Below are 16,326 nucleotides of genomic sequence, written 5' to 3' on the forward strand. Positions count from 1 at the left end.
TTCCTAGTTGATACTCGAATGCCGACTTCCCCCTAACATTTGAGTTACAAATAAATCCTTTCATTACTTCAATCGCACAGGAAATATAAAGGCTGGGACGTGGAATATGACCTTAGCTGCGTAAACACTATTGTGGCCAGATACTCCTGCTGCTCATGACTGAGTGGATGTTTCCATTAAACACCTCGAAATAGACTACCATATTGAATGTGTGTGTGTTAGTTTTATAATGTTGCAATGAGAACTAATGAAAAGCAGGCACCAGCCACTTTGACTCTCATCCTTTCCACCTTGAAAAAAAAAACACACACACACAAACATCTAAAGCCACCCTGTCCTCACAGCTCTTTCCCTCTTCTCTCAAATCATCTTTGTGTAAATTTGACACCTCGCTTCTAAAAATACCCTCAACATCATCGCAAACAAACATAGCCGAAATATGGAAGAACGAGACGGGAAATGACTGGGCACGGGGCTAGACAACAACATGGCAATTATAGAAACTCTGTGAACTCTTATGAGGCATGAATGCAGCGCTGTGGTGCTTGGCTGCAAACAGGGAGTGGGGAATTCTTAAGAGTTTGGTGGGACACAAACGCTCACAGTGACAAGGGTCTCCAGGGGGACAGATGCAGACAAGGCTCAAACAGAGGGAACAAGTAAAACATTTAGCACACCCATGGCTAGGAATAGCTCCAAAAACATGCACACACCCCCCATACTCTAAATACTGCTGACCGACTCTGGGTGTGTGGAGCAGCGAGAGGGAATGGTGCATGGGCCGGAGAAGATGTGAGGTGATTATGCATGTTTGACGGGTCCTTTTCAATTTACGTCACACGCGCAGCGGGAAACTACAAGGCACACCCCAGTTACATAATGTCTTTTAATAGCAAAGCCGCTGTAAGTCCCTGTACCGTTGTGCTTCAAGATCTTCTCTCTTCCTGACCTCCTTTCCTTTGTCTCTTTCTCATGTCAGCCCCTTATCTGGTGTGAACTGAGCCTTTTTTTCCGTGAGAGGCCGTGAATCACCTCACACACATTCACGTGTCTGATTGTCATCACATCCCCGAATGCTCATGTTATAAACCACACCGAAATGTACGCGGAAACTGAAGCGTCAAGATATCATAATGACATCCTGAAGCCGTTTAAGGCCAACACAAACTTCAGAGTGTGACTTATGATCCCATTTATGCTTAGACAGTCAAAAGAGAGCAAACTGTCGGGAAGGAACAAACCCTTTATTGCTGGTTTCAGACATAAAACAGATACAATCTCATTGTAAATGTGTGCGCATGTAATAACAGTTATTTCCAGACACATGTTTTCGGCGCAGTCTGTGGCCGTTTGCTCATTTCCGTTCCCATCCCTCCGTTCTTCCTTTGCCTCTCCCTTTTCTTTTTTTTTCCAGGTCAACTCCCTTCATTTACAAGACGTTACACCAGGAGAAACCGAAGTCACCGTGTCACATGGGCGTACGGCAAGTTAAAAGTGGAAAGAGGAAACCGGCTCTGAGCTGTAGCTAACAGTGCCAGTGAAAGAACTCTACGAACGAGGGAGCAGCGGGTCGGCCACCATCCAAAGTCCGGCCGGGCGCGGTCGGCCCGTCAGCCTCAACTGACCCGTCGCGGACGCCGACATCTGACGCTACAAAATGACATAATACTCTGTGTGGGTCCTCTGTGAAAGGGATGTGTAGGGTGGATGCAGCCTTAAAAGGTTAAAGCAACAAGCTTGTGACAAGATGATCACAAGTTTGAAATTTGGGACAAGAACGCACAACAAGAAAATGCTTCAGTGCTTTTTGTAAATAGATCTACATGCTGACAACTCTCATTATGATGTTGCTGACTGATGCTGATGATGCATTTTTTACATAACGAGCTCTTGCTCTTGTGCCAGTTTTCCCTCAACCTCAACACTTCTAAAATCAAACACTTGGCAGCTACAAGGTTGAATTATTCTGTATAATTGTTTGAATGTGTGCTTTTGATTTCTATGTGGATAGAAGAGGCGGTGAGTAACCTCTAGTTATGCAGATGTGTCAAATATCAGTAGATCAGTCACTGAAACTGAAATTCAAATAGACAAAAGGCAGTGCAAAGTTGTTGTCAGCTATGTTGGCTTAGAAGAAGCTGGTCCTCCTTCAAAATAAAAGCCATATATATGTTTATATGTATGTATAAATGTAATGTGATAAAAAAAATGTGTTAATATCATGATATTAACAATCAAATGTGTATGTAAAGCAGCAGCAAGCAGGGCCTCAAAATGAAAGCAACGCCGCCGCGGGCTCCACTGTGTGGGGATTAGTCAGCACTCCAGGATGTGCAGTTACAGCTACACTATCTTCTGCAAACTAACACACCACAACCGTTGAAATGTGTTTAGGCATCGGAGTATTTTTTTCTGTGTTGTGTCGTGTTCTCGCGAATACAGTTGTGGAAAAAAAATGTCACGTCGCATAGGAGAGCAGAGAGCATTAAGGGGAAGGAGTGATTGAGGGAAGAGAGATGAGATGGGTAAGAGCGCAGTGAGAGGGCGTGGGGGGGGAGTGATGGAGGGAATGATGGATAGGTAGAATAATGGAGTGAAGGAGCCGGCTATTAGGTTGTGAATAAAGGGGAGGGCCTGATGGCCAAAACAACAGCTCTAGTGTCATTAGTCAAGCGCGACCAACAGCCTGCGAGCAGAGGAGGAACTTGTACCCAAACACACACACACACACACACACACACACACACACACACATACACACACACACACATACACACATATGGATCCACAAACACATGCAAGCTCACTCAAGCACAGCGTGACACCATGAGCGACTCTGGCTTATACGGCCAATTAGGAAAGGAGGGGCAGAGAAAGAGATGGGGGACAGAGAGGGGAGAAAGATGAGGAGGATGTCAGAGGCGGACAGATGGAGAGGGAGTCGGGGGGGGGGGGGTGGGGGGGTCGGAGAGAAGAGGAGGAGCAGGAGAAACTGAGACGAGAGAAGAGAGGCAGTGTGAAAATGCACGGTCACAGTGGTGGGCGGTAGGTGTGAGGACTCAGCAGCTCATCAATATGAGAGCGAGCCAAACTTCAGCTGGCCCTGCATCACTCCTAACGGGCGTTGCCATGGCAACACACATGTACATCTCCACATTGGCGTGCTCCACAGAGGGACATGCAGCCATCATAAGGTTCCAATGTGAGCCTGGCCTAGATCCTCAGTAATAACTAACATATTGAAGTGATGTGTCCACATCCTGGCCCACAGGGTGTCCATCTGCCTCCTCATATAAACACAGAGACATTCCGCTGACGTTTGCAGGGATTTACATAATTTACCAATACTTCATGTTACCGTTATAAAAGAGGGGGTCAACATGCTACAAATCAAGCAGCACACGTGCGGGTGACACTCTTGTCACCCATCATCTCTCACTCATTCTCCCTTGCACACAAACAGACAGAGGATGTGTCAGCTTCCCTGCGGGGCAGCAGTACAAATGTGAAATCAATAGTCTTGTCCCTGTCCTCAGGAGATCAGGTTACATCTACACACAGACGTATATATATATATATATATACACACCCACATAGGGGCTCAGGTGGTATACTGCAGTGGGCTCTCTCTCTTTCACACACGCACGCACACACACACACACTTTCAAACATGATGCAGCACTGCAGCAGCAGGCAGCAGACAACAGAGGCTGACTGTTGAGAAGACCAAGCCAGACATTAAAAACAGGTACTGCTTAAAAAGAGAGAGAGAAAGAGAGAGAGAGGAAGAGAGAGAGAGAGAGAGAGAGAGTAAGAGACCTACTGCTGTGCTCTGGAAAAAAACCAAAGGAAAAAGAGCTGAGCTGCTGTGACGTAAAATCTTCAGCTCATGTTTTAGCTCAGCAGTGTAGGTCTGTTTGGGTATAAATGTGTAGCTCTACAATATTAAGAACCTGCTGTAACTTATTGATGTAAATGGTATTATACTTCAATATTAATGTCACTCAATAAAATCATTATGGGACCAACATAGATTTTTTTTTTACCCGTTCTTTGCTTGGTCTAGCAGAACAAGAGGTTTACATCCGCCACCTGTTAGGGAATACAAAGCACAGTAGGTATAACATTTTGCACAAGCAACACATGCCCAAACACACACATGCCCAAACACACACACACACACACACACACACACACCCCGTGCATGAACAATGTATTCCTACTGCAGCAAGCCGGCCATGTGCAATGTGTTGTACCTAAAGGCAAAAAGAAGCATACAGCTGCACGCATGCCAGTAGCAGCTGGGCACGTCTTCCTCCGTTAGCTTACTACGTTTCCCATCTTCCCCCTTGCTAAGCCCTTCACCTCATAACCCCTGCAGCTGACCACTGATGAGCTACTGCTGAAAAGCCTCGTTATCTGAATGTGAAGCAAATGTCCGAGTGTGTGTGTGTGTGTGGGTCTCATCAGATGGACATGAAAAAATGTGCCAGTCTGTTTCCTGCCACGCCACCTCCAGCATTCCTGCTGTGCCAATGCTGCCATCCTTGAGGAATGCGCGCGCACACACACACACACACACACACACACACACACACACACACACGTCTTTGTGGTTGCAATCTGTATTTCTTTAGGAATAGCGGTGGTGGTGCGGGGATCATTTCAAGGACAATCTGTTTTAAGACTGCCCGATTCTGAATGAAAAGGTTGCCATGACAACCGCATCACAGAACAATGACATGTTAACCGTGGCCTTGCATGCGTGATGTACATGTTGAATAATATTGGCAGCTCAGTGTCGACGTTAGTGAGCATCTCTGCATGGCAACCTCCCCTTAAAACACATGACGCTGACACACACACACACACACACACACACACACACACACACACACACACACACACACACACACAGTCACCCGCCAGTCACACAGCTATAAACCTTTATAAATATCTCTGACACATGAGCATCCCAACTTCCTGAAACAGTTTAAGTGCAGGGGAGCAGGCTTCCTCCTCTCAGCCTCAGGCTCCATCACCGCTGGGGTCCCAGTTTAAAATCCAGCTTCCTTCCACAGCCTCACTGCCGGGCTTTTTACTCATCACAAGCTTGTTTTCCAAAATTAAAAACAACCCAGTACGAGTCTGGGCCTTCGGAGTCTTGTTTCGCCATGTGTGCATTTCCTATAAAGCGGCATCATTCAGCCGAGCAGCAATCTAAATATAGATTTCCTTGCTGTGTGAGTGTGAGTGATTGATCTGAAAATGAGTACATTATGTAATTACTTCATCTCTGAAAAAAAAAAGAAAGTCAGCATCTCTTGTACAAATATGAGTGGAAACTTTGAGGCTCTGGGTTTCAAACTCAACGCAGATCTGTGATAGCGAGAGAATACAGACGTACTGAGAGAAGCATCGCTTTGCTACTGACCACAGCCATGGTTCGCCCTCACATGGTTCCACTTTAGTCAAGAATTATCTCCTTCGGTGAGGCAGACTCTCCCCTGACGAGATCCTCAGAGGTTTGACTCCTCTTTCATTTGGCTTTAATTTACAAGGCCTTCTGCCTGAGGATTTGGCTAAACAACAAACAACAAACACATGATGGATCTACACCGTCGACCGGGGATTCCACTTGCTGAAAAATTTAAAGCTGCGAGATGACAGATGATAGCTGAACACGTGATTCCTCAGACGTGCATGTCAGAAGCACTGCACTAAAACTGGCATTTGAGACCACCTTAAATAACTTCCCTGGCGGCTGCCTACAGCAGCAAATGGTGTCAAAACAATAATCTCTGTGGCATTTGTGCGAGGAAGCCTGAGTTTTTGCGAAGCTTACGTCAATACCGTCTTTCCTTTTTCCTCTGCTCATAATTTATTACCCACAGAAAGCAGCAGTGGCACCATTTACTCACTCCGGTTTACAGGAACTCTTACCTCTGAAGTGGCTTTCTCTCCTTCCTATTGAGGTGAAAGGTCAAGCGAAACCACCACGCCGCTCTGCGACCGGGCTTTTATCCCCTGGAAACAAGAAAAGAAAGAAAGAAAGAAAGAAAGAAAGGAAGAATAAAACCAATCAGATATGGTTTGCTTTATTTTTTGTGGCTGTTGTAGAAGAAGCGCACACCCACTGCTTTGGTCACCTCGACCACGGCCATTAGTCAGTGAAATCCCAAACTTTATGGATCGAGTGTTTGCTCTCACCGCACTGCAGGGGAAATCAAGGGAATTGGCAGCCGGCAGCAGGAGGAGAGCAGACTTGATTTCACTGTCACAAGAATGCAGGGGATTAACTACGGAGGGTGCTTGAGCGAGAGACTTAACTAAGCACAGGCGAAAATGACACGCGCGGCCAGAAAGACACTTATCTCACAGCTCGGAAAGCAATCAAGCACAGTTCTCCCTTCATTATAAACTCTCTCTTGTCTCTCTCTCTCTCTCTCTTATTAGTGCGAGATTAAGAATGTGACATTTGAGCTGCAGAGGCCTTCTTTCGTTTGACTGCAAAGCCTTTCAGGACCCGCACGCATGAACACACACACACACACACACACACACACACACACGCAGCTAACATAATCAGCATTGCAACTACCACAGGCTGATAATTTCACAACATGAGTCAGAGTAGAAACTCAAACTTTGTCAAAACTCTTAGTTGTGTATTAAGTGTGACTCACCAGGTCTCAACAATGCTGACCGACATTTCAGCGAATTTCACCTCAGTGCTGACTCACAGCGGCCTAACCTTATTTTATCTAAAACTATCTGGATGCTGAATCATAAAAAATATAATGTAGGTATGTCAGGTTATAACATGCTGAGCTGGTTGGAAAATATCAGTGCTATGATTTGGTCATGGCGTGTATTTACTTTGAGTGTGTGTGTGTGTGTGTGTGTGTGTGTGTGTGTGTGTCTCTGAGAGAGAGAGGTAGGCAGCTGATGTTATGGCGAACTACGGAGGAACACATTCCCGCTGGCCTCAGCTGTCCCTTTTTTTTTACACACCAACTGTTGTTCATCCGCAGCATGTGGCTGGCCCCAAAAAAAAAAAAAAAAAGTGTGTGTGAGCGTGTGTTTTCACAGCAAACACACTTCTTGTAACAGGGCGAGAGCGTCAGAAAGAGCACAGGTTTGTGTGAGTGCGTTGGTCATGCCGTACGTGTGTGTCGAAAACACAACTGCCTGCTTGAATCGCAAGTTAACGTGTGATATCACTCAGTCAACACAAGGCTATACAACAGGTGTGGCAGTGACACATGGGTCCGTGCAGCTGCAGGGAACAGTTGCTCCAGTCACAACAGCGCACAGGCCGGCAGGCAGCTGCTCCCACGCTGAAAACAAAGGCAGGCCTGCGACACATGCACAGATAAACACAGCCGACTTCTGATCAGTGGTTTTTTTTACAGGGAGGGAGATGACTCAGATCAAACAATTTCAGACATGACTTCTATTTTCCTTTTCAAATTCTGTAATAAGATGCAAAACTTTGCTTATCTGATTTTTTTTTTTCCCTTTCTGCAGCATCATTACAGCGCCGGCTCACAAAGTTGCATGGGTATGAGAACTATGAATGCTCAGGTACATACGCAGCACATGTTGTGTTTATGGAGTCTGTGCAGAGCAACATAACCTGGGAACAATGTCTTCCCTTGTGACTGAATGCTGAGGCGACTGTGTGGGCACTACAAAAACACACAACTGCCCAAAAAGGTGCCCTGTGTGTCGCTGCCTTTACAACAGTTGGTTTCAACACACTTTTTATGTGGCCTAGATTGTTGCCCCACTTCAACAACACACCAAAGGGGAAACACAGGGACCTGTGTAGTGGACACAGGTGTGTCCTTGTCCGCCCCCATTAACTGCAAAACCTTTGGGGTGGCTCATTTCCTGTCGGGGCAGGAAGTGGGGAGGAAGGCAGGGCACTGAGTGAGCAGGGGGTGATGATGATGTCACAGCAGGAAAAGAAAGGCAGGATTGTTGTAGGGGGAAGCCCAGCGAATGAGTGTGCAGGAATCAAACGGAGCTAAACGCACGATATGTTTGTACAGTGCATGTACTGTATGACTGTCAAATGCTCCGTCTGTGGCACTAGCCGTATACTATATCTATATATAGACACATACTGTAATAAGTGTTTTACAGGACCACATAACAGACTTGTTCCAAACAGACATTAAAGGCAAAAATGAGACACAAGCCACTACACAGGGTTTCTGTTGCTCAGGATGACACGCCACATTAAACTGGGAAGATCAGTGGATATTATTCCCCTTAGGCATCTGTGTCAGACCCATTCAGAGAGGTAATGTACGCCTCATACTGATCTTCAATGATGTGACTCACTCGCAAAGGTTTTTTTCCTCTTTTCTTCAAACAAACACCATCAGAAAAAGTTTTATTTTAAATGATCATCATACCAGCAGCGTCTGTAATAAAGGGAGGAATAGTTAACATCGGATACTTTAGCATTTCCTGTTTCATAACACACAGAAATACAAAATGAAGTGTGTATTCTGTTTGATTCAGATTTTCTAGATTAGTCATAATGATGACCGGATGAGTACTGGCACTTATACAAACATGAGTACATTTGGTCAGATATGAGCAATCCATCTCAAATATTTTCTTAGTCACTCTTGAACGATACAACTGAGATAAATGATCAAAAGTAAGACTTTAACTTCTTTAGGTTTTGGCACACTCACACATTAAAAGGAAAATTCAAGTAGTTTTTCAACCACTAAATCCCAGATGTGTCATTTTGAACTTGTGCCACAGTTCGGAGGATGAATTGTTTTGATTAAAAAAAAACAGGAAGAACTTACAGTAGAAAAAAATACAATACAATAACATTACAAACAATGGCCTTAAAATACTATACAGTTAACAACAACACATCTATTAACATAATCTTGCGGGACGGTAGAAAGTGGAAATGAATACTGTAAAGATCATAACAACATACAAACACATACTACACAGGGAAGAAAGTCTACTCTTAACACTACCTGCACAAAGAAGCAGAAACACCACGTCAGAGTGACGCAACCGAGGCCAAAGATTAATGATGAAAGATGCATTCCTCCCATTCTTGTGTTGCATGACAAGATAGCATCTGGAAATGTGATAAATTACAGTGTTGTGTTCTGTGACAGATGACGAGGCGAACACAATACAATGTGATAATCTGGTTGTGACACAGGACAGATTCGCTCCCTAATTCACCACTGATCTGTAATAACAATGGCTGCTGGTCCCAGGGAGATTTATTGATCAGAAACAACATCGTAATCTGGTTTCACAGCAAGACGAGGCTTTAGCAGTGACCCTGAGCGCTCCTGTAAGGGCATTGAGGCAAAACCATCAGTCAGCTGACTGACTGATGGGTTCGCTACAAAGCGCATCCTCGCTGGGAAGGTGCATTAGTATTGATCAGCGTATTGCTTTTACACCAAATCAAGTGGAACTGGAAGAAGCTATTCTTGCACAGTGGACGGCCTGACCTCTTCCGTAGGTCAATACAAAATCACTTGTTGACGTGTTGATGTTCTGACCCACGACTACTCGCTACACATGTAATAATGCAGTAACGGCTGCCGAGTACACATGGGTCGGACCACGCCCATCTCTGTCTTGATCTCAACTACACACCTGTCCTGACTGTATCTTGTGGCTCCATCACGGTGACGGCATCCGTCCACAGACAAACAGACGTATAAACACCTGCCACAGCACATTTTACCCTGATGACACACACACACACCCAGACTCACAAGGTGAAAACAATGCCAACAATATAATCATTTCACATCCATGTCACCGTCTGACTTTCAAAATAAGATACTGATAGCAGCCTTTTGTTTTGTTATCCTTCAATAAACTTAAACTGCCAGCAAGTGATTCATCCATGACTAATATTAACACAACTACTCATGTGGTTACTTTATTTTACTCACTGCACTCAAGGTCCTCTGACTCCAAAGTGCCTCCTGGTCACATGACAAAACCATTAACACCAAAAAAGTGAGTCCCCGCACCGAGGCTAAACACACAACTTGTTCTCTTGAGCTTTAACCCGTGGTGAAGGTGTTACTGGACTGACCCTGCAGTATCACTCCCAGACTACCTCTGCTCTTCCCACTCACGCACACTGAAGTCTGGTTGCGATTACAAGGAGCTGATCTCCTCTCCTCAGTGGGATTCTCCACGGCCTCTGCAGTGAGCACTCGGCCCTGGAAAAACCACACATGGTGGGAATTATGGAATAATGCTGCGTCAGGAATGTTCCCACGATGGCCAGTGGGATCTGACGGAGGTCCCACTGGCTGGCTAGCTGCCAGTGGGGTTTATGGGTAATGTAACACACATATACAAGGTTACATGATCACATGCCTCTTGTGTTTGACTACATTTGGACCTGTTCCTTCTTGTGTTGGATCAAAACAGTCCTTTGTGTCGGAGCGTTTTGTGGACTGTTTTCATTTAACCGCAGTGCAAACTCTCAAACCTACTCATTAGTGCAGCTCGCTCAAAGCTGATCAGCTTACAGACAGAAATCATGATTCTCATTCACACTGTTTCAGTCTCCAACAGCAGCGAGGGGTGAAGGGGTCAAGCTCACTGACCGCAGATCTGCTTGTGACCCTCCCCTGCAGCCTGGAAGTTGGTCACAGTGCCAAAGATGATTCACTCGCCGAGTTGCCTGTGCGGCACATGGGCCGAAATAATCGGGAATCGCTGGAGAGTGAAGATCAGCGGAGCAGAGAGAGATTAGCAAGCTACTCAGCCAAGTCAATGGCAGCTCAGGCTCACTTGGAGAGCTGCTAGGGTATTAGTCAATGAGATTTGGCAATAGGCAGCCACAAAAACACACACACACACACACACCCACAGAGCACTATTTTGTGAGATTAAGCCTGCAGGTTTGAGCCACTGACAAGGGATTCTCTCGCAAAAATGTGTCAATCCACTTCTACAACGGCAAGCATGAGTTTTCACTTGGATTCTCTCCTCGTTGTAGGTCAGTGCAGTTACTGTCTGAAACTCCCACATTCCTCCAGTGTCCTGCGTGAACCCTGATGCAAAAAAAAACAAAAAACAGAGCATCCTGGCAACATCAGTCCCTACAGTAAATTCAGAGCACGAGCTTGAAGCCAAGTGTTGTGAAAAAAGTGCGACTTCCAGACACCGGCCGGGGGACGCGAGGAAAACGAAGAATGACCTCAGTGTTTCCGAGCCGTTGTTTCACATGACATCAGCTGCACTGAAAAAAAATATATTTGATTGGTTCTCATAAACCTGTCTCTCCTGTCCTCCTCCATCTGACGCTTCTTTCCTCTCACCGTTTTCACATTTTTCACCCTCTTCCTCGCAGGTGTCCTTCCACTTCCCTAAGTCCTTTTGGCAGCCAGCTGGGTTTGCAGAGTCACTAGTGACACGGCGATGTGCGGTGAACCTTGTGGCTCTTGGCTTGGGATGCAATGAGCGGGCAATGTGACAAGGGCAGGCTGCTGTCCAACCCCTCTCGTTTCCCTTCCTTGAGGTTTCACCACATGCTTAAATACAGCCTGGATAGTGTAGCTGCTTGAGCTGGGGTAACTTTCATGAGCATGGGTGAGAGTGCAGTTAAAGATCTGAGAGGGTGGAAAAGTAGGCTACAGTGCATATTTAATGGCAAAACAAGACATTTCAGCCCTAGTTTTTGGTAGTACTGCTGGTTCGTGGCTTGAAATGAACACAGAAACACTTGAAACAGCTGGAACAGTTAAATAATGCAGGGCTGAGCCTGTTTTTAGCCTCAAATATTATGTATGTAGTGTAAGACGATCCTGTTGGAGCTGGAGTTCAAGAAGATGACAACTTAAATCCAGTGCACACTCAGGTCTGGAATCTATTTTCCATGCGTGCCAGGGTATTTATTTGTTCCAATGTTTCAGACATATGTCACTGCTTTTGTAACCACACACACAAACATGACACCCCCTCCCTCCCACCCCCCCAACACAACGTGATGCCAACCTCCTAAAAAGAGACTCTAGGGAAGGACACTGTAATCACCGTAACTGCATCCTTGACTTTCTCTGGTAGTCTTATAATGCCACTATTGTTGGTTTATACCAAGTGGTATATAAAACTGGATCCCCGGTGGATTTGACTGGAATGTAACCCGCAGGTCAATGGTTAGACAACTGTATAAGCATAAACTCCTCTAAACAGGGGTCATCTAAACACTTTTAGGCCAAGAAGCAGGCATTTCACAGCGGGGTGAGGGGAAACAGTACAGTTTCATTTGTTTGTATCTGCGTGTGTTTGTGTGTGTGTATGTGTGTGTCTCTCTCCCTCTAACCCTAGCTATGCTGGGACTGTAAGTGCTACCAGAGACTGCAAAAAAAAAAAAGGCAAACAAACACCAACTCCAGCACACACACATATAAACACAGGGACACGCGATCGGCTGCTACGGTTTCATGAGAACCGGCTGAACTCTGATCAGACGGAGAGGACACAGGAACTGCTGGTGCTGGGTGTTAAAGCGACCGCGGCCATGATCTGCTGCAAAGGACTGGCCCTTTAATTTAATTCAATTAAGGATCCCAAATAGTGCATGTGAAAGCAATAAGGAGAGTAGGAAATAAAGCCGCTCTCTCCCTCCATATGTAATTCTAACACGGGACAGATCATACATCACCCCCCCAGTCAATACTGCATATTTTCTATACAGCAGCTGCAGCAGCCAGACAGCACATGAATATTTCGTCTGACTTAGCACTTTGTGTGCTCTTAACACTACTCACTATCTCTCTCTCTCTCTCTCTCTAAAGTACTCCTGCTTGCCTTAAGCATTCTCTGCTCTCTCCATGTCAAAGAGCCATTATCCAGGGCCCACTTCAAAAGGCTGTCCATCCGCACAGATAGGCCAGCCCCATCCATCAACCTGCCCCGCGACGGTTGCGGTGGATCTTGAACTGGGCTTTGCCGTGGATGACACAGACTGGTGCGGCGGAGAAAGAAACATGACGCCATAAATCACCTCCTCCGCTCCGCCCTCCCTGCGCTCTCTCCTCCACTGATATCCGATGCGACCGCTGGAATTCCAGTTGAGAATTCCCACTGGGATGAGATTCCCTTTCTCCAACCTTGGATGTCAGGATCAGTTTCAGGGTGATCGCCCAACTGTGTGCGACTTAACTTAAAGATAGGTGCACAAACAACACGGCAGAAGGGCCTCGGGGCTCTGTGTCACACAGGTGTTGAGCATGCTGACTGCATGACAGAGAGCAACAGTGAAGACAGTGTGGCCCCCCCCCTATTTCCTGTCCTGTGCACTGTGAAGTTAACAAAGAGCCCTGACAACAGTGAATAAAACAGACCAACTATGATACAGTAGGAGGAGGAGGAGGGAGTGGGGGGGGGGGGTCCCTCACCAGCAGCCCAGCAGTGAGAATCAACCAGCTGCCATTGTCAAAGTCACACTGATTAATGGCTGCCTAAGCTGCTTAAACAAAGTGTACAGTGACAGAGGTAGCAAACAAAAAGGGACAATTAATGAATGAACAATGCAGCAGGGTTGGAAATGTATCGCAGCAGATCAGATAAAATATAGAAAAACGGGTCACGGAAGCAGCGGTGTGGAGATAAAGACTGACTGGCAGGTGGAGCAATGCCCTGTTCATGACACATGAAAGCTAACCTTCAAAACATGAGCAGGTATCGCTCAATTTTAGTCGGTCTTTCTGATTCAAGGCTTATTTCTAGACCGACGATTTTCTACAGGTGCCTGCCTTCTAATCATACAGGGAGAAATCCATCATAAAAGTGGGAGAAGTATCAGTTTTCTCCGATGTAGCCTCAATAGACCAGAATGCAATGCAGCTACAGCACGACAACAAGAGTAAAGGGGCGGCAACTCAAACTCGCTCCTTCTACCTTGCAACCCATTCTCTGGTGCAAGGAAAACTGGGAAATGTAGGAAAGGCAGGTGAGGCAATATTACAACAATTCATCATAAAATAACTCCTGAATCAATGATAAATCAATATCTCTAAAAATGGGCTTTCCCTTTATGAGTGTAAATCCCACCAGGACTGACCTGTGCTATAAATGAGTACACTCGTCAGTGCTGCAGGAGAAGGCATTCACCCAGTGGCACAGATATGACAACTGACATGGCGAGGAGAACTGATGGTAGGTCAATCCTAGCCATTTGTATCTTCAGTTGCCTTAATATAGCAGTGTGTGTGTGTGTGTGTGTGTGTGTGTGTGTGTGTGTGTGTGTGTGTGTGTGTGTGTGTACGCCTGTGCGCTTGAGTGCACCTGCTGAACGAGGACCGAGATCATGTATTGTCCTGAAAGGAGAGGCGGATGCCCTCCTTCTGCCTACTCCGATCAGCAGTGCAGCCGGAGAGTAGGTGCCTCCTTGTCCATACATTGGTTTCAGTGCAAGCGGACGACTCAACACACCTTCACGTGGGCGTGTGTTTACTACCGAGAAGGGCAATAACGAAACTGGAGGTGAGGAAAAGTGAAAGTGCGTGTGCTCAGCTTTCTCCTTGTCGGAGAACAGAAATCAGTCATCACATAAGAAAAGGCTGCAAGTGGATCTCAAACAATTGATTTCCTGTCGCGGAGGGCACTGATATAAGTTTCTACGTACGTATGAAAAGGCCAACAGGAAGAGCAACTCACTATCTGGAACAGTGGAGGTTTTAGAGGCCACAGACAGGCTGGTTAGCCATTTGTCTTTGTCTCCAAATGGCAGGGGCAGCTGCCACCAAAGGTCAGCAAAATGTTACCAGAACAAGGCCCTATAGAGGCCGGGACCACGTGTCTGTGACAAGGGGAGGGGGGGGGGGACACACCCAGGTGGAATGATACATAGCTACTTTCTCTCGTTTTCACTCACACACACACACACAACACACTCATAACATGGCATCTTGTCTGGCATCATGTGAGCTGAGCCCCGCTGCAGCTGGTGGCTTTTAAACTCTCTAGTCCACCAACCCAAGTCAAGTCAAGGTACCTCCTGTCAGTGAGGAAATATCAGGTTACATTCTCCCCTGCGGCTCTCCATCAGTGCGTGTTGAAGGCTGCGTTTGAAGTGCCATCCCCCCCCCCTTGCTCTCCCTTTACCCACCTACACCCACGGCTGTAACATAACCTGGGTAAACTTACACCAACCACCAGCAACCACCACCGCAGACGCCGCCTCCAGGCTCTTGTTTTTGGAGCTTTTGTGCAGTTAAGTCTTATTATGTCCGTGGACATGGGTGGATGGATGGGCAGAGGTCAGACATGGCCCTTGCAACCCGCACAACAGAGCCAGTAAAGTGCTGACAGATGGACACACCAGCACGCAGGAGATGCTAACACACACACAAACCAAGAATAGCTTTCAAATCCCTCTTCTCTAACACACACAGTCTCTGCGGATCATTCCTCAATACCAAAATTTCTTTGACAGCTGTTTTTCTCATCTAATCAACTATATCCAAAAGAAGTCAAGTGTACAAAAAAGTATAAAATGAGGCAGTGGGGTGGATGGCGGAAAGCAGAAGCGTTTTTTCTTCCCTGCGTCTTCTGGCAAAACAAGTGGACGAATGAGAAAACCATGTTTCTGGTTATGTATTTTGAGCCGTTTCTTCTCCCAAAATATATCCCCTCTCTCCCTCGCTTCTCTTTCCAACGGCCTTGAGAGAGAAAGCTGACAGTGAAAAATTCCTTACATGTGCTTTTAAACAGGGGCAGTGAGATGACACGCTCTGTTCTAACATGTGTTTTACCTCTGTGGTTAGACATTTAATCCATGACTGAGCTGAATGCAGTGATTTCAGTATAACTCAACCTACTGAGTAAATGTCTTGTATGATCCTATTACACAAGGTGCTGGTATTGTGTTTTTGCACCAGTACTTTCACAAAACATTGATACTGAATCAAACAGGCACTCGCTGAAAAGTATATTGCTACAACTACCTGTTGGAATTCAGCCAGGGGCCTAAAATAAACCCCCCAAAAAGTTGCTTCTATCATCAAAATCAGAGCAAATATTTTCAAACCCTCCATTTTACAGAACCAGCTGATCATTTTGTTTTTAAGTAACATTCATAATGGGACACAGCACAGAAAAACAGAGCCACTGTGTAACAATACCCAAAGGAACAACATATCACTAGGTTTTCCAGATGTCCTTTGGGCATCATACATTTTCTGTCCTCTTCTGTGTCTCTGACAAAACAGAAAGTAAAACCTCACTCCACACGCCAAAAGAAACCAAAAAAAAAAAACATAACAAGCTTAAATGCATCTGGCTGAGGGG

The 16,326-nt window shown here is 45.9% G+C and overlaps 1 protein-coding gene across 1 annotated transcript in view; it reads right to left on the reverse strand.

Annotated features, from left to right (window-relative positions):
- The window catches only part of raph1b (Ras association (RalGDS/AF-6) and pleckstrin homology domains 1b), a 38,899-nt gene that overhangs the window by 20,741 nt on the left and 1,832 nt on the right, over positions 1-16,326 (reverse strand). Inside the window, exon 2 of the mRNA XM_087170171.1 lies at positions 5,944-6,027. The gene's annotated coding sequence lies outside the window, so the exon portion shown is untranslated. The remainder of the gene's footprint in view (positions 1-5,943; positions 6,028-16,326) is intronic.

The sequence above is a fragment of the Seriola lalandi genome, unplaced genomic scaffold (genome assembly GCF_002814215.2).
Source record: "Seriola lalandi dorsalis isolate HSWRI2012SDOR001 ecotype SW California unplaced genomic scaffold, Sedor1 jcf7180002054933, whole genome shotgun sequence".
Lineage (NCBI taxonomy): Eukaryota > Metazoa > Chordata > Actinopteri > Carangiformes > Carangidae > Seriola > Seriola lalandi.